This window comes from Tursiops truncatus, chromosome 5 (assembly GCF_011762595.2).
Source record: "Tursiops truncatus isolate mTurTru1 chromosome 5, mTurTru1.mat.Y, whole genome shotgun sequence".
Taxonomy (NCBI): domain Eukaryota; kingdom Metazoa; phylum Chordata; class Mammalia; order Artiodactyla; family Delphinidae; genus Tursiops; species Tursiops truncatus.
Window position 1 is genome coordinate 101,861,415 of NC_047038.1, and position 22,953 is coordinate 101,884,367.

At 41.9% G+C, this 22,953-nt stretch overlaps 1 long non-coding RNA gene across 3 annotated transcripts; it reads left to right on the forward strand.

The window, feature by feature from the left end:
* Nucleotides 1-14: 14 nt before the first annotated feature.
* On the forward strand, nt 15-18,940 carry LOC141278806 (uncharacterized). Of its 3 annotated transcripts, none has more exons than XR_012332108.1 (5): nt 15-148; nt 1,705-1,832; nt 11,604-11,750; nt 18,446-18,532; nt 18,904-18,940. It is a non-coding gene; the product is annotated as an uncharacterized lncRNA (long non-coding RNA). The 3 variants fall into 3 exon arrangements; XR_012332107.1 differs by lacking the exon at nt 15-148 and adding an exon at nt 343-598; XR_012332109.1 differs by lacking the exons at nt 15-148; nt 18,446-18,532; nt 18,904-18,940 and adding exons at nt 343-598; nt 12,818-12,874.
* The last annotated feature ends 4,013 nt before the right edge of the window (nt 18,941-22,953 follow it).

The following is a 22,953-nucleotide window of genomic DNA, read 5'->3' on the forward strand; positions in this document are numbered from 1 at the left end:
GTGGCGCCGGCCCCGACCGCGAGGAGGCCTGGGCGCCGGGTCTGGGACACGCGCCCCGCGGGGTCCCCTCGGGGCGGAGGCTCCACGTCCCACAGCCGAGGGCTGGCTCACGCTTGACGGGACAAAGCCCACAGCGACAGAAAGGGCTGTAAGCGAGGCCTTTCCCTAAAAACGACGCTTCTGAGTGTGAGGGGATTGTGTGAAGCGACCGGAGGTGTTGGTTTGGGGGCAGCACTTGCAGAAACGCGCCCGGTTCTGACGTGCTGACAGTGCGTGAGTCTCACGGGTGCCCTGCAAGAGCGGAAGAGCTGTTAGTGCCCGCGGGCCCCGGTGCGTCAGGGCCGCTTTAAACCCTAAAGCTCGAAACACCTCATGTGTGTTAAGGGCAAAATAGGATCTGAAAACGTGGCCTGATGGACTAGTTTCTGAAGTCACTACACTGTGGTGATTCGGAATGAACCTATATTTTAGTACGTCAGGTGGTCACCACTTAACATCAAATGAAAATATTAATAGCTTACCTCTTGTGTGACGGTTTTGGAGTCAGAACTGGTTTGGAATTCTAGTTCTGCCACTTGCTGACTTTAGATCTTGCCTAGTAAGTTCTCTAAGCCTTAATTTCTTCACCTATAAAACAAGTGTAATATTCTATATCTTACGGGGTTGTTGTGAGGTTCAAAGATCGGGTCTGTAAATTCTCTGCCACAGGGGTAAGTGCCCAATTATATAATTTTGAGCCTAGTACCAACTTTATGTAATAGGCGAGGGATTACTAATTCCAATTGTAGAGAGGGGGAATGAACTAGAGAGGTTAAAGGACTGCCCAAGGTCAGATAGCTAGTGAGTTACAGGGCCAACTTTTGAAGCTAAACGCAGTAGCCTTTCCACCCTGACAAGCTACTTCCGATACTAGCTCCTGCCTAATTAGAGCTGGCTGGTAGTGTTGACCCACCTGTAGAGGATACTTTTGTGCCTCCCAGAAACAAGATGAGGACTCCCTTGCTCTTTAACATTTCTGTTCTTAGTAGCAATGGAAAAGGAGCAGCCAGGAGTGAAAGGAGGTGTTAGTATTTTAACGCAAGGAATGGTGAAGCCATTAATGGATTGTGAAATCAAAGCAGTAGATTTTTACCCGAATATTTTTAATGGATTAACGTAGAATGGCAGGAAGGAGTAATGAGAATACAACATGCAAATAAGTGTTTTTAAGTATCATTTTGTGGAACTTTCATTTCTGTTATGCATATGTACTCATACACATACCTGTGTGTATGTGAAGTTTCAGTGTAAAATACAGTTCTCTTAGTGGATCTAAAAAGTTTCAAATCCACCATCTAGGATCATTTCATTTTAGAGACGAAACAGAGACCAAGTTGTTAACTGAGGTCACACCCAGATAGGGCAGAGATAGGCCACCTTACAGCTGAAGTGGCCATGGTTTCGTGGCCTGTTTTCTTTTTATAGATGAAGAAACGAAGACTCAGGGAGAGAATGTGGTGGGTCCAGGGTCACGCTGAGAGAGATCAGTCTGTGATTTCTTCATTTGGGAACTCCATTTCCTGTGTACATATATTATTCCTGAAAATTGTGTTTAGTTATTTCTAAATATGACTCACTTTGAATAAATGTGGTGGAAGTTAGAGCATGACTTCTCAAACTAGCTCATAAAAGGTATTGTGGCTTCCTTCTTGCCCTCTCTCTTAGATCACTAACCCTGGAAGAGGTCGACTGCCGTGTTGGGAGAACACTCAAGTCAGCTTATTGACATGCAAAGGAATCAAGGCCTCTAACCAACAACTGGTGAGGAGCTGAGGCCTCTTGCGACCAACCATGTGAGTGAAACATCTTGGAAGCAGGTCCTCGAAGGCTCAGGCAAGCTTTCAGATGACTAGTCCCAGCTGATGTCCTCACTGAAACTTCATGGGAGATCCTAAGCCAGAATCACTTAACTAAGCCACTTCAGGATTCCTGGCCCTGAGAAAAAACAAGATAACAAATGTTCATCATTTTAAGCCACCAACCTTAGGGGTATTTGTTACAGAGCAATAGCTAACTAATGTACCATTAAGTATCTTATTGTAAAAGGAATATTTTACATAGAAGAAAATAGCCATATTTTTATAATTGAGATTAATGGTTTGATGCAAATGAACAGTAAAACACATTATGCTTTACTGACATTTACTGGGCAGCTGATTTTACTAAATCTCATCTAGGACCAGTATAGATCCTTAAAAACCATCAGCAGAGAAAATACACTTGACCCTTGAACAACAGGGGTTTGAAATGTGCAGGTCCACTTATATGTGGATTTTTTCAGTAGTAAATACTACAGTACTACATGATCCAAGGATGGATAAATCTTTGGATACAGAGGAACCACAGATATGGAGGGCCGACTATAAGTTATACTCAGGTTTTTGACTGTGCAGGGGTCAGTGCCCCTGAGCCCTGCATTGTTCAGGGGTCAACAGTGTATGGTAACCACCACTCCCCCACATGAATTTATAAACAAAAATAACACTAAATCCTATAGAATGTGGAAGGATATCCAATATAGATCTAGTTCTACCCGCACCCCATTATCACTATTTCAGTATTTTCTTTTGAAATATCAAATTATTTCTAAACATCTCTCTCACTGTCTCTCTCTCCCTCTCTGTCTTTCCCTCTCCCTCCCTCCTCCCCTCCCTCCTTTTCTCACTCTGTCTCTATCTCTATCTACGACCTCTCTCCCCCTGTTTTTCTGGTGCCCTACACACATCCTCCTGTTGGATAAGCCTTCGCTGATCTCATCTATTCCAGAAAGTTGCCACTTTTCATTTAAACTGGTTAAGAGAACATTGCTGCCACCTAGTGATAAAATTAAAGTACAAGGAGGACTGTAAAGGAGACAATAATCATAACACAAAAACAATACTAGTGTGATAACATTTACTGTACTTTGGGCACTGTTCTAGGTACTTCATATACATTGTCTCATTTAATTATCACAACAATAGATGCTATTATTTAGTGATGTAATCTTCCGGTTATTAGAGAAGGAAAAAACAGACCTTTCAAGCAGGTCACAGGATTTGACCCAAGATTATGATTCTGATTTTCTGCTCTCTCTACCACACTATACATCCTCCCAGGATTGTAATTAGGGCAGAGTGTTAGAGTATATACTTGTAAATATTTTTGAAACTGCCCTTTTCGAACATTCTGTTAATTTCTCATCATATATACAGTATATATGTATCCGTTCTACTTTCAAAGAGGAATGTTTTATTTCTTTTAACTTATTATGTAAATCACAGGTGCAACCTACACTTTTTTCATGGCTACACCCAAAACTTCTCTAGGAATGATACCAACTCGAAGACAGTGATAAAGTAATTCATCTGCAAAAACTTTACAATCACCAAAGAACTTAACAGCACTGAAAACCCTAAATGTTCTCAACCCTTCTGTACTATCACCTTCCTAATTCTCTCACTTCTCTAGCTACTCCCTCCCGTGTTTCCCTCTTTGTTCCTCCACTTAAATTGGCTTATGCCCGTAGTTGTGATGCCCTTCTTCCTCTATTTGTTCTACCGCAGTACTCTCAGTGGCTCTACTCTCAGTAATGTAATTATCACTTCTCTTTGGATGAACCCCAAATCTGATCTCTAGCCAGCCTTGCCTTCTTTCTGAATTCATATCCTGCATTTACACTGGTTTGTGGGAACTTCCTACCTGAATATCCTGTTCAGCTGAAAATTTCAGCATATCCAAAATGTAATTCATCACCTACTCCCTAAACCATCTCTTCTGTTTCTATTTCTGGGGATGCCCCAGGAGTCTCCCATGAGCCACACTTAGAGCATCAAGCCATTTTAAAGCATATTGTTGGGTAGCTAGTCCATGCCAGCCATCATTCTTGGCCATCTTACGTGACATCTGATCCTCACAGCTTAGGAGGGAAGAAGAAAATAGTTTCCCTATACAGTAAAGGGGGAAAGAGTTTATAGGGTTACAAGGTGACTTGCTTACAATAACACAACTAGTAAGTTGCAGAGTCAAATTTAACCCAGGTCTGTTTCACTCCTGACCTACCTCCTTGAGTTCTCCGGATCTTATGACTGGACTCTATGTCCTTTTGTCCATCATTGTATCCTTACAACATTCACTACCCACCCATTTTATTTGAGGTTAATGGAGTAAACACATGATTTTCTGACCAGAACAAAGAATAATAGCCTCAGCTAGTGTCTTCTTTGCTCTGCTTAGAGGCAGAAGTTACAATTTTCTAGGTACCGAATTCTCCTGTTCTTTGGGAGTCAAAGCAGATCAGAATCCGTTATCCTGATCCAAGACTATGACATGTGATTTACAGCCCAGGATTCTCCCCAGGACAAAATCTGGAGCAGTGGGGATCCCTGGCTGGCTCTCAGGAGGGCACCACAAACTGCATCTACCATGGAGCTGTTTACACCAGAAGAGCTCAGCCCCTGACAGCAAAACTTGAATTCCTCCATTGCACAAGCATAAAACATTTGTTGTAAGAATGGGAAGAAAGGTCTTTCTTTGCACAGCTTAATATATGAGGCCTTTGGGATGTTACAGCATCACCCTATAAGGTTCAAATTAAAACAAAGAATTTATCTGCTTCAGTCCAATTGACATTTCAATTTCATGCTAATTCATAATGTTACTTTAAGAGTAAGTAGGAAATTAGGAGCAATCAGAAAACAATAGATGAGATCTCTCATTATTCATTAAATATTAGTTAAAATGATTCACAGTTTGTTGATTTTTCAAATATATTATAAATCACATCAATTGAACTCCTTTCCTGAGGAGGTAGAGACCATCTGAAGAGGTGGTATGCTCTGATAGAAAGGGTCTAACTAGGAATCCAAAACACCTGGACTGTAGACTCTGTTCATAAATATGAATGGTTTCTAAGCCTTTGTATAATTTATGAAACCTAATATGTAGCTCTCAGAAATAGTTTTATGATTGAGTCCATGAATTTGTCTAAATCCTTCACATAAATATTTCAGTGCTAAGTCATTAATAAGTTAGTAAAGGACAATAATTTAACCTATTTTATATTTTGGCATATTTGTGTAAAGAATTCATTAAAGTTAGTATATAAAAAGTTATAAATTTTGTTTGTCCTAAAACTTTTTCTTTTGAATATTAATATTCCAGGTTTACCGTATCCATAAACTTTTTAACTTTATTCATTTCAGTGATTCATATTTCATCTTAAGCTTTAATTCAGTTAAACTTAAGGCAATTTAACACATATCTATTGAGCACTTTCTGTATGCAGGGTTCTGTGATTGGCCCCTACAGTTTAAACTTTGTCCTCCCTTTCCTCCCTCCCCCCACGTGGAAGAAAAGCTCTTTTCCCTTGAAGATTTAAGTCAGTTATGAAAAAGATACATTCTCAGCTTGGAGAAATATGGAAAAAAGAAATCATTGCCTCTCTTTCTGTCAGTTGTGAAAGTTGTCTTGAAATAATTAAGATTCCTTTTTTAAGACAAAATCTAAAATTAGAATGCATATAAGCTCCCATAGGCAATAAATAACAATCTACTAAAATTCTGGATTTTAAAAAAAGGAATTATTTCAAAGCATAGAATTTCTTATACTTGCTCAAACACTGACTTCCTAATGTTAAACCTATCTGTGAATTTTACTCCTTAATTTTTTGTCATCTGCTTGAACCTCTAAGACAAATTCTCTTTTTTTAAGCTTTATCATGGGATAATTGACAAATATAATTGTATGTATTTAAGGTGTACAAAGTGATGATTTTGTTACACATATACATTATAAAATGATTGCCAAGGTCAAGAAAATTAACACATCCATCACCCCACATAGTGAACACATTAACTCTGTGTGTGTGTGTTTGTTTAGAATGCTTAAGATCTACTTTCAGCAACTTTCAAGTATACAATACTGTATTACTAACTATAATCACCAATTCTCGTTTATTCATTTTTTCACTTTGAATTTGGAAGCTTTACCTACAATCACTGTTTCAGTCCACTGCAATAGCTTTTACGTGCTCAGATTATCCTATCTTTTTTTTTTTTTTACTTTATTTTTTAAATTTTTGGCTGCGTTGGGTCTTCGTTGCTGTGCACAGGCTTTTCTCTAGTTGCAGTGAGCGGGGGCTACTCCTTGCCATGGTGCATGGGCTTCTCATTGCGGTGGGTTCTCTTGTTACAGAGCATGGGCTCTAGGCGCACATGCTTCAGTAGTTATGGCACATGGGCTCAGTAGTTGTGGCGCACAGGCTCTAGAGCACAGGCTCAGTAGTTGTGGCACATGGGCTTAGTTGCTCCATGACATGTGGGATCTTCCTGGACCAGGGCTCGAACCCATGTCCCCTGCATTGGCAGGTGGACTGTCAGCCACTGCTCCACCAGGGAAGCCCCTATAGTCACAAATTCTTATATTTATTTTTTTATTGAAGTATAGTTGATTTACAATGATGTATTAATTACTGCTGTACAGGAAAGCAATTCAGTTATACATATATATACACTTTTTTAATGTTCTTTTCCATTATGGTTTATCATAGAATATTGAATATAGCTCTCTGTGCTATAACAGTAGGACCTTGCTGTTTATCCATTCTGTGTACAAAAGCTTACATCTGCTAACCCCAACCTCCCTTTCTATCCTTCCCCCAACCCCCTCCCACTTGGCAACCACCAGTCTGATCTCTATGTCTGTAGTCACCGATCCTTAATTGTTTCTCAGCTTCCATTTCTACTTTCAATGTACTAACAATAAGTTAAAGGACACCCCCTGCAGCTTATTAGTAGGCACTGCACCCTAACGTGATGCTTTTTTTTAAAAAAAATCTTTATTGGAGTATAATTGCTTTACAATGGTGTGTTAGTTTCTGCTTTATAACAAAATGAATCAGCTATACATATACATATATCCCCATATCTCCTCCCTCTTGCGTCTCCCTCCCACCCTTCCTATCCCACCCCTCTAGGTGGTCACAAAGCACAGAGCTGATCTCCCTGTGCTATGCGACTGCTTCCCACTAGCTATCTATTTTACATTTGGTAATATATATAAGTCCATGCCACTCTCTCACTTTGTCTCAGCTTGCCCTTCCCCCTCCCCACCTCAAGTCCATTCTCTACATCTGTGTCTTTATTCCTGTCCTGCCGCTAGGTTCTTCATAAGCATTTTTTTCTTTAGATTCCATATATATGCGTTAGCATACGGTATTTGTTTTTCTCTTTATGACTTACTTCACTCTGTATGACAGACTCTAGGTCCATCCACCTCACTACAAATAACTCAATTTCATTAAAAAACTAAAAACAGAACTACCATACGACCCAGCCGTCCCACTACTGGACATATACCCTGAGAAAACCAAAATCCAAAACCGTCATGTACCACAATGTTCATTGCAGCTCTATTTACAATAGCCAGGACATGGAAGCAACCTAAGTGTCCATCGACAGTTGAATGGATAAAGAAGATGTGGCACATATATACAATGGAATATTACTCAGCCATAAAAAAGAAATGAAATTGAAACTGATTCACTTTGTTATAAAGCAGAAACTAACACACCATTGTAAAGCAATTATACTCCAATAAAAACATTAAAAAATGCTTTTAATTTTTAAGGTTTATTTCATATATACTGTATATTTGAGAAAGGAAATAACAGAGACAAAACAATGTTAGGACAAACTCATTTCTATGCCAAAGTTAAGCAAATTCTCTCAAATGTATCTAAGTAGCTTTATAGTTTCCTTGAATATCTAAAACAAGTATTCTATTCTAAATCTCAGGAATTGGAAATGTTCAGAATAATACTTCATATTCCAGGGGGTGCTTTATATTTTGCAAGTTGTGAGTCTTTCAAAGAAGACTTGAAACCCCACAGCAGAGTGACAATTAATGATTTTCTAGTAATATTTATAAGAGCCAACATTGGCCTTACACCTTTAGCCAAAATGTACATATGGGAGGCAGAATTCTAAAATGATCCCTGGGTGTGGAGAGAAGGGAGCCCTCCTGCACTGCTGGTGGGAATGTAAATGGTGCAGCCACTATGGGGAGCAGTATGGAGGTTCCCTAAAAACTAAAAATAGAGCTACCATATGACCCAGCAATCCCTCTCCTGGGCATATATCCAGGCAAAACCATAGTTCAAAAAGATACATGCACCCCAGTGTTCATTGCAGCACTATTTACAATAGCCAGGACATGAAAGCAACCTAAGTGTCCATCGACAGATGAATGGATAAAGAAGATGTGGCACATATATACAATGGAATATTACTCAGCCATAAAAAAGAACAAAATAATACCATTTGCAGCAACATGGATGGGCCTAGAGATTATCATACTAAGTAAAACAAGTCAGAGAAAGACAAATATCATGACAGCACTTCTATGTGGAATCTAAAAAAATGGTACAAATGAACTTATTTACAAAACAGAAATAGAATCACAGGTATAGAAAACAAACATGGTTACCGGGGGAGGGGGAAGGTGGGGGAGGGCTAGATTGGGAGTTAGGGATTGACATATACACAATACTATATATGTTGAAGTTCTAACACCTAGTAGCTTAGAATAACTGTATTTAGAGATAGGGCCTTTAAAAAAGGTAATTAAGGTAAATTGAGGTTATATGAGTCAGCCTTAATCCAATGTGACCAGTGTCCTTATAAGAAAAGAATATTAGAACTCAGACATGCACAGAGGGAAAACAATGTGTGGACACAGGGAGGAGAAGATGACCGTATAAAAGCAAAGGAGAATAGTCTCAGAATGAAAACCAGCCCTGCTGACAGCTTGATCTCAGAATTCTAGCCTCTAGAAATGACAAGGAAGTAAATTTATGTTGTTTAAGCCACATAGGCTGCGGTACTTCATTATGGCAGATCTAGCAAACTAATATAGCTCCCAAAATTCCCACCTACCTATGTACACACTTTGTATAAGCTGCCATGGAAGTGAGCTGCCATGTTGTGGCTAGAACATAAGGCTGGCCTCTAAGAGTCAAGAGTAACCACTGCTGACAGCCAGCAAGATAACGGGGACCCCAATCTTAAACTACAAGGAACTCAATTCTGCCAACAGCCGCTGTGAGCTTGGAAGAGGCTCTGAAGAGCCTGTGATAGAAAGGGTCTATCAGATGAGAATGTGGCCTAGCTGACACCTTCATTTCAGCCTTGTGAAGTTCTAAGCAGAGAACCAGCTGTGCCAAGCCCAAGCTTCTGATCTGTGAGATAATAATTGGGTGGTCTTTTAGACTGCTAAAGTTTTGTAGTACTGATTTGCAGCACAGAAAACCAACACGGTATGAATGCAACTGCAAACCCAAGAGTTGGGTCATCACTGTGTGTGATTCAAGGTCACTTAATTTATAACACCTCAGAGAAGACAAGGCGCCCAGGAGGATCTCTCTTTTTCCCATGGTGTCTTAATAAGTCCCTGATATTTTTTTTATTAGAATTCTAAGTTGAAATTTCCCCTTCCCGTTTCAAGTACTACAATGTTCGTTCGGAATTAGTAGTGGATAGTTTTCATTTTTTGGCTTCCCAAGATCTGCTCTACTTCCTTTATTGAAGAATGTGCCTGTATGAGTTTTGAGGGGAAATAGGGCTTACCTTGCTCTACAAAAAGACCAAACTCCTCCCTCTCTGGCCCCATTGGTCAGGACACAACCTCTACCCTGTTCTTCGCTCCCTCCTGGATTTTGGAATCTAAAGCAGGTAATATGTATAGATGTGGAGCTTAATTTCCATCCCCTTGACTGTGGGCTGGACTTAGTGACTCTCTTCTAACAAGTAGAAGACAGTAGAAGTGACTGTGTATGACTCAGAGACTCCATCATAAAAGGCACATGTGGCTGCCTGCATGTCCTTCTCAGATCACTTGCTTTGGGGGAAGCCAGCCACCCTGTTGAGCAGTCCTATGGAGATACCATGGAATGAAAAACTGAGGCCTCAGGTCAACAGCCATATGAGTGAGCTATCTTAAGAAGTGGATCCTCCGGCCCCAGTTAAGCTTTCAGATGACTACAGCCCTTGCCAACATCTTGACTGCCATCTCATCAGAGACCCTGGGCCAGAAACATCCAACTAAGCTGCTCTCAAATTCCTAACCCACAGCAACTGTGAGATAACATGTCAATTTTAAGCCACTAAATTTGGAGTAGGGACTTCTGTGGTGGCACAGTGGTTAAGAATCCACCTGGCAATACAGGAGACGTGGGTCTGAGTCCTGGTCTGGGAAGATCCCACATGCCGCAGAGCAACTAAGCCCATGTGCCACAACTACTGAGCCTGTGCTCTAGAGCCCGCGAGCCACAACTATTGAGCCTGTGTGCCACAACTACTGAAGCCCACGTGCCTAGAGCCCATGCTCCGCAACAAGAGAAGCCACTGCAATGAGAAGCCCATGCACCACAATGAAGAGTAGCCCCCACTTGCAGCAACTAGAGAATGCACATGTGCAGCAACAAAGACCCAATGCAGCCAAAAATATAAATAAATAAATAAATAAATTTATTTTTTTTTTAATTTGGAGTAATTTGTTACTCCAGTAGATAACTAACACAATAGACTAGATTACTCTTACATGAAAAAGAAATAAACACAGAAGGAAAGAGCTGGAAATGAGGAGGAGTTAAGAGGAGAAAGAAGGGACTTCCCTGGTGGAGCAGTGGTTAAGAATCCGCCTGGCAATGCAGGGGACATGGGTTTGAGACCTGGTCTGGGAAGATCCCATGTGCCACGGAGCAACTAAGCCCATGCGCCACAACTACTGAGCCTGCACTCTAGAGCCCACGAGCCACAACTACTGAAGTCTGTGCATCTAGAGTCCATGCTCCACAACAAGAGAAACCACTGCAATGAGAAGCCTATGCAGTACAACGAAGAGTAGCCCCCGCTCACCGCAACTAGAGAAAGCCCATGCACAGCAATAAAGACCCAATGCAGCCAAAAATAAATAAATTTATTTATTTATTAAAAAAAAAAAAGAGGGGGGCTTCCCTGGTGGCGCAGTGGTTGGGAGTCTGCCTGCCGATGCAGGGGACATGGGTTCGTGCCCCGGTCCGGGAAGATCCCACATGCCGCGGAGCGGCTAGGCCCGTGAGCCATGGCCGCTGAGCCTGCGCATCCGGAGCCTATGCTCCGCAACGGGAGAGGCCACAACAGTGAGAGGCCCGCGTACTGCAAAAAAATAAATAAATAAAAAGTATATTTAGGAAATTTTGCTTGGCTATGTGGTATAAATCTCTCCCCTGTGTTCCTGAAAAACTTTAAGTAAAGATCTATATATTTTAAATAATAATAATAAATAATACTAATCTAACACTGACCAGTGATTTAGTGTCCCCAGGCTCATGAACCAGTTATTTAAGTCAACCCTCATAATTTTATCCTACATCCTCAACATCCCAGTTTTCCTTATAACTCGGGTGGCCACAGTCAAAGCTCTGGCCAATGAGACATGGGAGGAAGTCTGCTGGGAGTTTCTGGGAAATATTTTGTTTTCTGCTAAGGAGAGAAACATACTTAAGAATTTGCTAGCACTGCTCCTGACTTTTCTTCCTGTCTTAGATGTCTTGAAAGGTTGTAAGAGGCCTCCATCTTGTGCCAAGAAGACAAGCCTAAAGGTGGAAAGGTATCACACAGAGGGTGGCTGAGCATCAGGACAAAAAGTGGCTGGAACCCTGGAGCCGTGACTGACCACACAAGCTACGACTAGTATGGTTTTCTGTTACTTGTGGTAAAACCATTCCTAACTGATACTAAGATGAATATTTGCTTAAAGGTGGTGCCCTCCAGCGGGTCAACATAATATGTGTGGGCATGAGATGAACTGTGTTCAAAATCTCCTTCCACAGCAGCAAGGAGCCCTGAAGTTAGGAAGGTACCTTGTCAGTGCCTCCGTTTTCCATCCATAAGGTGGAGACAATTATGCTTCCATCACAGGACTGTCAGGGTCATTAACCGAGAACACACATTACTTAAAAGACTGCCTTGCCCATATTATATAATAAATACAAATTCTCATTATTTTGAGAGTTTAAAAAGTAAAAACTTCGTATTCAAAATCTTGAAAAACAAGAGAATCCTCACGAAATGTGAAGCCTATCAACTACCAATTTAAGGCCTACAGGTAATCTGCTGCTGTAATTAGTAGATCTTGGGCAGATGTAGAATGAATTTAGTTCTTAACCCTTAAGTGAAAAAAATTTCAAACAGATACAAAAGCAAAGAGACTCAAATACTGAATCTCCATTACCCAGTGTCAGCAGCTATCAACACATCTGCAAAGCTTGTTTAACCTATCACTTTCCCAATAAATACTGGGTAATTTTTTTGAAGTCACTGATAAGTCACTGTAATTTCACCAGAATAATTAAATATGTGTATATATCTCCAAAACTAGCATTTTTTAAAAGTTTTCCTATATTTATTCTGAATGTAACTCAGACTGAGGTCTTAATAATTGCAGTTGAAAAGTATGGATTTGGAGCCATCTCTAGACTGGGTTTTTTTAATCCCAGTTTCACCACTTCCTAGCTATGTGATCAGGAGCAAATTACTTAACTTTCTCTGAGCCCCAGTTTTTTCACCGGCAAAGAGGAGCAGATCAGCAGTCAGGACCCATTCTCCAGGGTCACTGTAAGAAATAAATGGCAAAACAGTGGTGAATAATAGCTATAATTACTAAAGCCGCCAAGCCCTTCCCTAAGCACTTTTCCTGCAGTATCTTTAATCCTTGGCTTTTGGCCCATGCGCAGTGCTCAGTAAATGTTCCCTTCCAGTCCTAGGAGGTATTCCAGCAGTAAAGGTGACGCAGTGGCGGCCCCAGTTATGAGAGGTTGGTGAGAAAAAGTAGTGCCTTATGGGGCAGAGTCCTCCACAAAGCGGGGAGGGGGGCGGAGGGGGCGCAAGGAAGGGTTCTCAAATTTGCAAATGAGTCCGGGAGCCGGGAGAGTGAAGAGTGGACTGAAGAGACAAGCACAAGGTCGAAAGGAAGTGTGGAGTCAGGAAGAGAGGCAATCACCCTGCGGCTCTCGGTGCTCTCTCGTGATTCACACAGCCCCTGCCAGCAGTTAGCACTCTGCACTTAGTCTTGGGGGTCCGTAGCTTGTCCAAACTTAGGCTAGTACTGGATGAGGTCAAGATTCAAACCCACAGCCACCTCGGGATCCTTGTTCTGTTCCACACAGCCACATCGTGCCCTTTGCAAATGATCTGAATAAGAGTTATTTTTTTACAAAACTGGCATGTGGTATGACGGGTTAGACACGGCTTTGGGAATGGGGGATGCCAGGGGGTGGGGTGGGAAACAGACTGGTGACCAGAGGTTGGCCCCAGAAAGATCACGGCCCCCATTATCCAGGAAGGCAGTTCCCAACACCCCCTAGGCTTCTGAGGTTCCCATTACTGTTTGATGGGCCTGCAGATAATATTTCGTCTGCAAATCAGGGCTAGCTGGGATGGTCCCCTCAGCAGTCCTGACCACCCCGGAGGGTGTGAGTGCTGCCCGACCTCGGGAACCCAGCCATTTCCCAGGAAATGCTCAGATCAGCAATAAGCTGGGAACAGATTCTAAGAGTTAAGAAAGGATGAATCTAAAATCAATGTTTATTAGAGAGGAAGGCCTTCCCTTTTTTTTCTGTTTCTCCCTCCAGAGGATTCTGTGTCTAAATTGGCCTTTAAATGTAGACTGGGAGATCTAACAATACTTCTCAAAGGGGGAATCTGTGGAGCCATAAGAATCAAGTGGAGAATTAATTTAATATGCATAACCCAGTCCTTGCTGCCAAAATTCTAATTCAGATGGTATGGGGGGTAGGGATCAAGAATTAGCTTTTCAAAAATAAGTTCCCAGGTGATTCTCTTTCAGGTGTTTTTGCACATTTCTCCAAAAGTGGCCTGAAGACCACTGTGTCAGATGAGCACCTGGTGTCTTGTGAAAAATACAAATTTCATGGATATCCTGAATATTCAATCTGCAGGGGCAGGGCTGGAGGGGGAGAGTGAGGAAGGAAGCCGAGCCATCTGCATTTTTTTTTTTTTTTTCGGTACGCGGGCCTCTCACTGTTGTGGCCTCTCCCGTTGCGGAGCACAGGCTCCGGACGTGCAGGCTCAGCGGCCATGGCTCACGGGCCTAGCTGCTCCGCGGTATGTGGGATCTTCCCGGACCGGGGCACAAACCCATGTCCCCTGCATCGGCAGGCGGACACTCAACCCCTGCGCCACCAAGGAAGCCCAGCCATCTGCATTTTAAAGAGGTTACCCAGGTGAAGTTTTACTGGTAAGTTTTAAGAACCACTGGCCTAGGGAATAACAAAATGTTCTCTTAGATGGTCCATGGGCTGGAAGACCTATTTCTGCTGAATGTTATTAAGCTACTTTGGGTGTATGTTCATGAGGAAACCACAACCCCAAGACTCAAATGATGAATGAGAAAAAGACACAGTACTGAGAATAGGAATTAAGTAATAACCAACAATGGTTCCACATCAAAGATTTTTTTGGTCAAGTTTCCCAGCAGGAACAGCACACCACATTTGCCCTCTTATTCATCATTACTTTGCCTGTAGAGCAAGTTTTCTTACATCAGGATGCTCAATAAATACCCATTAAATTGACTTGAATGTATTCCCCTTTGGAGAGCCATACTTTCAACAAGTACTTTTGTTTATTTCTTAGTGCTGGCGTTTGGACAAGTATACATATGTATATGGGCAAGGGGCAGAAGAGGTGGTGGTGCACAAAAGTGGACTGGACAAAGGAAGGAAGATAAAATTCAGTGGGTTGCTAAGTAGGCTTAAGTTGTAGTTAGGGAGAACATAAGTATCAATACAAGTTCTAATTTTGGTTTATTTCCTCTCTTGCCCTGGGATCTTAAGCAAGCTACTTTCATTTCTCTATTTCTTTTTTTTTTAAGATTTTTTAAAATATTTTATTTATTTTCCTTATTTATTTATTTATTTATTTTGGCTGCATCGGGTCTTAGTTGCAGCACACGGGATCTTTGTTGAGGCATGTAGGATCTTTTTCATTACAGCATGCGGTCTGGTTGGGTTTCTCTCTAGTTGAGGCGTGTGGGTTTTCTCTCTCTAGTTGTGGTGTGCGGGCTCCAGGGCACATGGGCTCTGTCGTTTGTGGCATGTGGGCTCTCTTGTTGAGGCGTGCGAGCTCAGTAGTTGTGGGGCGCAGTCTTAGTTGCCCCACTGCATGTGGGATATTAGTTCCCTGACCAGGGATTGAACCCACGTTCCTTGCATTGGAAGGCAGGTTCTCTACCACTGGACCACCAGGGGAGTCCCTCATTTCTCTATATCAACCATGCCTTTTTAATTTTTTTTAAAGGAATATGACTGTGGAATTATTTTAAGAAGTAAGAAGAGATTGGAAAGCACCTTTTCCTCATAGCCAAAATTATGCAGACGAGAATTGGACCAGTTCAATGTCAGAAATAGTTTCTTTCTGGGCTTCCCTGGTGGCGCAGTGGTTAAGAATCTGCCTGCCAATGCAGAGGATGCGGGTTTGAGCCCTGGTCAGGGAATTAAGATCCCACATGCCATGGAGCAACTAAGCCCATGCGCCACAACTACTGAGCCTGAACTCTAGAGCCCATGAGCCACAACTACTGAGTCTGTGCACCTAAAGCCCATGCTCTGCAATAAGAGAAGCCACTGCAATAAGAAGCCCACGCACCACAATGAAGAGTAGCCCCTGCTCAAAGCCTGTGCACAGCAATGAAGACCCAATGCCGCCAAAAATAAATAAATAATCAATTAATTTTAAAGAAAAGAAATTTTTTCTTTCTTTCCTTCTTTCTGTAAACTAAAGATCATTCATTTAGTAAATGTCTACTGAGGATTCATTATATGCCAGAAGGTATGATGACTTCTGGGATAGCAAACAAGACATAGTTACTACCCACTATTGTTGGAGAAGCTGAGAAATTAAGCGTATGAAAGCAGAAGCTGAAGGATCAGAGAAAAGTCACTAAACAGCCCTCCTTTAGTGCTGGCACAGGTGGGCAAGATGGAGCTGGTCAACTCGTCTGGAAAGCCAGGCACTTCAGTCATCAGAGTGGAACCACCCAACCTGGAGTTACTGGTGGTCAGCAGGGCCTGCACTTGAGAGAAGAGCTGGGTGTGGAGCAGGGGAGAGCAAGGACCTATGGAACCTGCACCAGTACGGTGGAGAGTGGGGGCCAGCTGGGACATGCCAACCTCTCTGCATGCTTCTCCCAGCACATGGCTGCTGTTTCACTTCTACCTACCAAATCTCATACCAGCTTCTTTTTCTCCAACTCTAACACAATTCACACAAGGAAAGGGACTCTGGGAACCGTAGTTCCAACTTGTCCAAAACACCATGTATAGGAAGATTTGGGTCAAGAAGTGATGGAAGTTGGCCAGAAGGCAAACACATATCCAAGGTGACACAATCAATGCCAAGATTCTGAGCAAAAGTGCTTGTTCAAGTGGGTCCTAAGCTGTTGGTAACTCCTCAGGACTTCTCTCAGTGGTCTCCTATGTCAGCCCTAAAATTGTCCTACCCACAGCAAACTGGCTGCATAACATGTAGATGGAAGTCAGCTGGTAAATGCAAGGCTGACACCCCAACACAGCGACCACAGGTGCAACAATTAAGGATGGTTGCTGAGTTTTTATATGGTGTCTAATAGCAACAGCTATTAACAATCAGTTTAAAATTTAATCTTTTATCAAATTCAGATTTAGGAGGTGTCGAATGCTCATCTGTTCAAATATTTATTAATGTTTACTGTATGCCTGCCACATGAAAGAAAAGTGAGGGACTTCCCTGGTGGTCCAGTGGTTAAGAATCCACCTTCCCGCAGTGGTTAAGAATCTGCCTACCAGTGCAGAGGAGACAGGTTCCAGCCCTGGTCCAGGAAGATCCCACATGCTGTGGAGCAACTAAGCCCGTGCGCCACAACTGCTGAGCCTGTACTCTAGAGCCTACGAGCCACAACTACTGAGCCCGCATGCCTAGAGCCCGTGCTCTGCAACAAAGAGAAGCCACCTCAATGAGAAGCCCGTGCACCACAATGAAGAGTAACCCCCGCTCGCCGCAACTAGAGAAAGCCCACGCGCAGCAACGAAGACCCAACGCAGCCAAAGAGTGATTGATTAATTAATTAATTAATTAATTATTTTAAAAAAAGAATCCGCCTTCCATTGCAGGGAACCTGGGCTTGATCCCTTGTTGAGGAACTAAGATCCCACATGCTGCAGGGCAACTAAGCCTGCATGCCACAACTAGAGAGCCCATGTGCCACAATTACTGAGCTCATGTGCTCTGCAGCCTGTGTGCCACAACTAGAGAGAAGACCTTGCACCACAACGAAGAGTCCACATGCTGCAACTAAGATCTGACTCAGCCAAATAATAAATAAATAAATAAATAAATATTTTAAAAAAGAAAAGTGAAATATCCTACCAGTCTCTGCATGAAACAGACACACACCCTCTCTACCAGTTCTTGTTTACAACACCTCAGATCCCCTTCCCAACCATACCAGATTCCCCACAAGGTACACCAATAAATAAAACCTGGTGATAAGGCAGAGAGAAAGAGGCCCTGAGCCACATGATAAAGTCACAAGCTCTGAAGTTTTATTGCCTTAGTCCAGAAGGACTGGTCATAATCCCCTTAGTTGTAATTTGGTTAAAAATAGCAGAACTTCCAGGGAACTAGTTTAAATGGAAAGGGGGATGGGGATACTGACTTATCTCATGAGACCCAAGGGTAGGAATGCAGCCAGCCCTCAGGCAGGGACTGAAATCAAGAAGTGGGAAGCCAGGAGCACTCCACTCCATCTCATTTCTGCTTCTCTCTGTGCATTTGCTGATTTTTTGCAAGCTGATTTTTCTAGTCCTCAAAGCACAAGTTGAAATACAGCTGCCTCTCTTGAGTTTGAAGTTATAGTTTGAAGCAAATGGAGACTGGCTTTCTTTCCATTCTGATATCAAATACAGAGAGAATCTGATTGGTTAAACTTGGGTTCAGTGTCCTCTCCTTGGACCAATTAGCCTTGGTGGTGATGGGAGTAGTGGGGAGCTTCAGTACAAACATGCAGCCAGGGCCCCATCTCAGGGAATAGGGGAGCACCCAATATCAACACTGTAACTTTAGTTATAGAGGATACAAGGTTAATCTAATGACAGTCAAGTGCACAGAGGTAAATGATTTCCTAGGAAGACTCCAAAAATCAAGCCTACTCTTCAGCTTTCTATAGACAGTGGCAGAAACAGCAGGAGTCAATCCAAAGTCAGAGCCTAAAAATATGAGCATTGAAGGAACTGTAATAAAGTCAGCATCAATTAAAGTATGTCCAGGAGTGCAGTAGACGTTGTTGTTTGCCTTCCAAAACAATTTCCCCTTCTTCCTTGCTGTTACAGCTCCGGTTTTGTTCAGGCATCTACTTCTTCCACTTGGTCATGTGCTTGCTCCTGAGGGTGAATCCTGATTAATCTAAAACAGTCAAGGTAATACCATTCGCTTTATTACCGATATTTTTAGGCTTGGGCAGGTGATACATGCTCACCAAAGAAACATGAAGTAAAATTGACTAGGAGTTTCTAGAAAAGGTTTCTTCACTCCTAGAGAAGACACATTATGAAGGAATTATCTTGTTCTCCCTTACACCCTCTTGTGTCTGGATATTTGATACACTTAGAATTGCTGCAGCCATCTCGTGACTATAATGAGAGCTAATGTAAGGAAAAAAGACGAGGGGAAAAGCTGGAAAATGGAAAGATTAAGGTTAATGATAAAGCCATTTATCACTGAGTTAAGTATCCTGGGAGCCATCCTACTTTGGACTTCTTATATGAGATAAATTTTCTTATTTTTTAAGCCACCTGGAGTTGATTTCCATTCACTTGCTGCTGAAGGCATCCTAACTAAAGCAGAGGATATGGTGGGAATTAAGCCCTTAAAGGCAAGTAAATTGATCATACGTACAGAATCAAGAGTCAGAATGGAATCAGACTTCTCAGCAACAACCCTGAAAGCTAGATGATGAGATTGTGAAGGAAAATATTTTTTCAGTATAAAATTTTCTGCTCAGCCAAATTATCATTCAAGTATGAAATAGAATAAGAATATTTTAGTACACACAAGGTCTCAAAAAATATACGTACACTGAATTCTCTCTAGGAAACTAGAAAGAATGTGCTTCTCCAAAATGAGGAAGTAAAACAAAAAAGAAGATGACATGGGATTCAGTAGACATGACCTCCGTCATGAGAAGTGAAGAAAGGTCCCATAACAACAACTGTAGACAAACTTCAAGGGTACTTCTACAAGAGATAAAGCAGAAGGAAATGAAATGATTTTTTTTTAATTGATGCTTCTGAATATGGTGGGAGGAATTTTATAAAACTGACAGGAAATTAAGGAAATGGGGGAATTAAGCAGAAAAGGAAAAGTTGTCATAATATACTACATCTCAAATTGGATTAGCATTTGCATGAACATGTATTTGTGCAAAATTATTATATAATTTTACTGGCAAGATGTGTGCACAGCAAGGGGGTGTGTGTGTGTATAAAAGAGCAAAATCTTCAGCAGTAGAAAGTTTAAATTTTAAAATTGAGTAGCAACCATATGGAGGAAGATACGAAAATAATCAACACGAGTGAAAGTTGTAACCTCTGAGGAGAGGGAAGTTGTGATGCACAGGGGCAGGGGACTGACTTTTACACAGCAATCTTTTAGACTCTTTGTTTTTTTTTTTGTTTGTTTGTTTTACTTTTATATTAGAGTATAGTTGATTAGCAATATTGTGTTAGTCTCAGGTGTGCAACAAAGTGATTCAGTTATACATTTACATGTATCTAGTTCTTTTGCAAAATTTTTTCCCATTTAGGTTGTTACAAAATATTGAGCAGAGTTCCCAGGACTATATAGTAGGTCCTTGCTGGTTATCCATTTTAAATATAGCAGTGTGTACATGTCAATCCCAAACTCCCTAACTATCCTTCCCCCTTCCTTCCCTCCTGGTAACCATAAGTTCATTCTCTAAGTCTGTGTAGACTCTTTGTTTTTCTATAGGCATTTTAAAATGTGATTAAAAATATTTTAACAGCAGGATATAAAAAGAAACTATCATTGCAAAAAGGAAAAGGAAGGCTTAGGTAAAAAGTTTAGGTAGAAATGTGAGAACACCATCCCAAAGGACAGGGAATAAATGGTCTCTATTGGTTTTAGCTGACTGTATGGCAGGAGGTCCTTGAATGACATCTAAGAAGTGCACAATTTTATCCTGGAAGAAAGGATTCAGGGAGTTTTGTGGGCGTGACATGATCAGATTAATGCTTGGAAAAAGGGAAATCACTACATGGCAGGATGGAGAATGGTTTGGAGAACATCAAAACTAGGGGCAGGAAGGCCAGTTAGAAACTTTTGCACAAATTAATCAAGTCAGAACTGAGGGCTGGAACTAAAGAGGGGAGGTGAAGAGAAACAGAACAACTGTGGGAAATTGGGAAGGATGTCTTGGTGACTCATCGGATGTAAGCACTGCTGGGAGAGGGAGGAAACTTAGAATACTCTGGTTTGAGCAGTAGTGAGATCCCAGTGGCTGTCTATTTTCATAGGAATTTCCCCAGCTCATTAGTTTTGTGGAACAAAATCAAAGTGGCATAATTCCTCTCATCCCAGCCCCATCCAACACCCCACTCTTGGGAATATCCAACACACAGGTCAGATCTCTTACCACAAATTTTATTAATAGGCTTAATTAACATGAAAATGTTACATATTAATTTCAAGGCTGGTATATGGGACTGGAGAGCCCCTGGAATGCCACCAAGTTCCTGGCCTTCTGAGCTAAGATGAAGATTTTGGAAAGTTTTCACAGACTTTTTATTTCTTTGATTTTTGCTGCTGCAGCATGCCTTCCTGGTGTTCCCAAGAATTCTGAGTGCTCAGAACATGCCAGGCATTTGACTTAATTGTCCCTTTCTACCATTGTACTATCCTGTTTACAAATGAAGAGCTGAGGCTCAGAAATGTTAAGGAACCTGATGCTGATACATCGCTTAGCTAGCAAATCCAGGGCCGAGATCCTACTCACTCTTGGTGTAGACCCAAAGCTTGGTCCTGAAACTACTGCAGGCCCCTGTACTCTCACTGTATGTGGCTCCACTCTCTGCCTTCCTGGAATTGACAGGTCTCCCAATAATCCATGCCTACCTTCATTTATGAGCCAAATTCTTTGCCTGCTCGCAAAACGGTATTTATTTATTTATTTATTTATTTTTTTGCGGTACGCGGGCCTCTCACTGCCGCGGCCTCTGCCGCCGCGGAGCACAGGCTCCGGACGCGCAGGCTCAGCGGCCATGGCTTACGGGCCCAGCCGCTCTGCGGCATGTGGGATCTTCCCGGACCGGGGCACGAACCCGTGTCCCCTACATCGGCAGGTAGACTATCAACCACTGCACCACCAGGGAAGCCCTCAAAACGGTATTTAGAAATCAATATCTGGGTACCAGTTTTGCTCATTGCTTCTGAGATGTCACTACTCCTAGGTTCTTTAAGAGGACAGATCTAATCAATACATATGTGTATATGTGTATTTATGTCTATATGGACACGTGTATGCATACATATATGTAAATGTGTGTATACCTGTATACGTTACATCTGTATTTCTATATCTCTCTATATTAAAAACCATGAGTTTACACCAATACCTCCAATTCTAATTCACAACCATAAGGTTCAGTCTAGTTTTCTTCCTTTCTATACTTTTAATCCTTTCTCCAATAGTGAGAAACCTGGCCCTCATTATCCTTAATATTTGATCATTCCTCCTAATATAATCAATCTCCCGTCACCTCTGCTGTCCTCTTCCGCATGCAGAAACCCTCCTCATCTCACCTATATCCCAGTACTCTAGGCCTGACCACCCCACCCCCTGTATGAAAGCCCTCTCACTCCATTTGGTCTCTCACTTGCCCAGAGCTGTCCCCTGCGTGAACTCACAGCTCATTCAGAGTCTGACTCCCTAGCCAAGGCTGCTCCCATAGGTGGATGCCCTTCCTCCCTTTTTTGGGCTCCAATACCCAGAGCTGGGCCATCCTCATGCATGGATGTCCTCCTAGCCCCATGTGGGCTCTGATCCTTCACATCACATCACCCCCATGTGGATGTCCTCCTCACCTTATTCAGGCTCTGATGTCCCATGCTGGTGAGTCACATTTTTTAAAAAACATTCCTAGGATTCGCCTAAAGTGCTTCCGAGGTTTTTATGTATAAGATAAAACAGAGATAAGTTTTGTATAAAGTACCAGGTTTAGAAGCAGCAAGGGTGGCATTTTAAAAAATCAAACAATGAAAGAAAAAATGGATAAATTGGACTTCATCGAAATTTTTAAATTTGTGCTTCAAAGGACACTATCAAGAAAGTAAAAAGACAACCCACAGAATGGGAAAAAAATTTGCAAATAATATATCATCTGACAGCACCTTCTTCCAATGGAGATTTATGAATGGCCAATAAGTACATAAAAAGATGCTCAACATCATTAGCCATTAGGGAAATACAAATCAGAACCATGAGATGCACTACCTAACATTTACTAGGATGGCTGTAATTTTTAAAAAGACAGATAATAAAAAGATCCAGCTAGGATGTGGAGAAACTGGAACCTTCATATACCCTTATTGTGAGTGTAAAGTGGTACAGCCACTTGTTTTTTGTTTTTGGTGGGGGTTTTTCCCCTAATAAATGTATTTATTTATTTATTTATTTTTGGCTGCTTTGGGTCTTCGTTGCTGCGCGTGGGCTTTTTCTAGTTGCTGCGAGTGGGGGCTACACTTCGTTTTGGTGCACAGGCTTCTCATTGTGATGGCTTCTCTTGTGGAACACAGGCTCTAGGCATTCAGGCTTCAGTAGTTG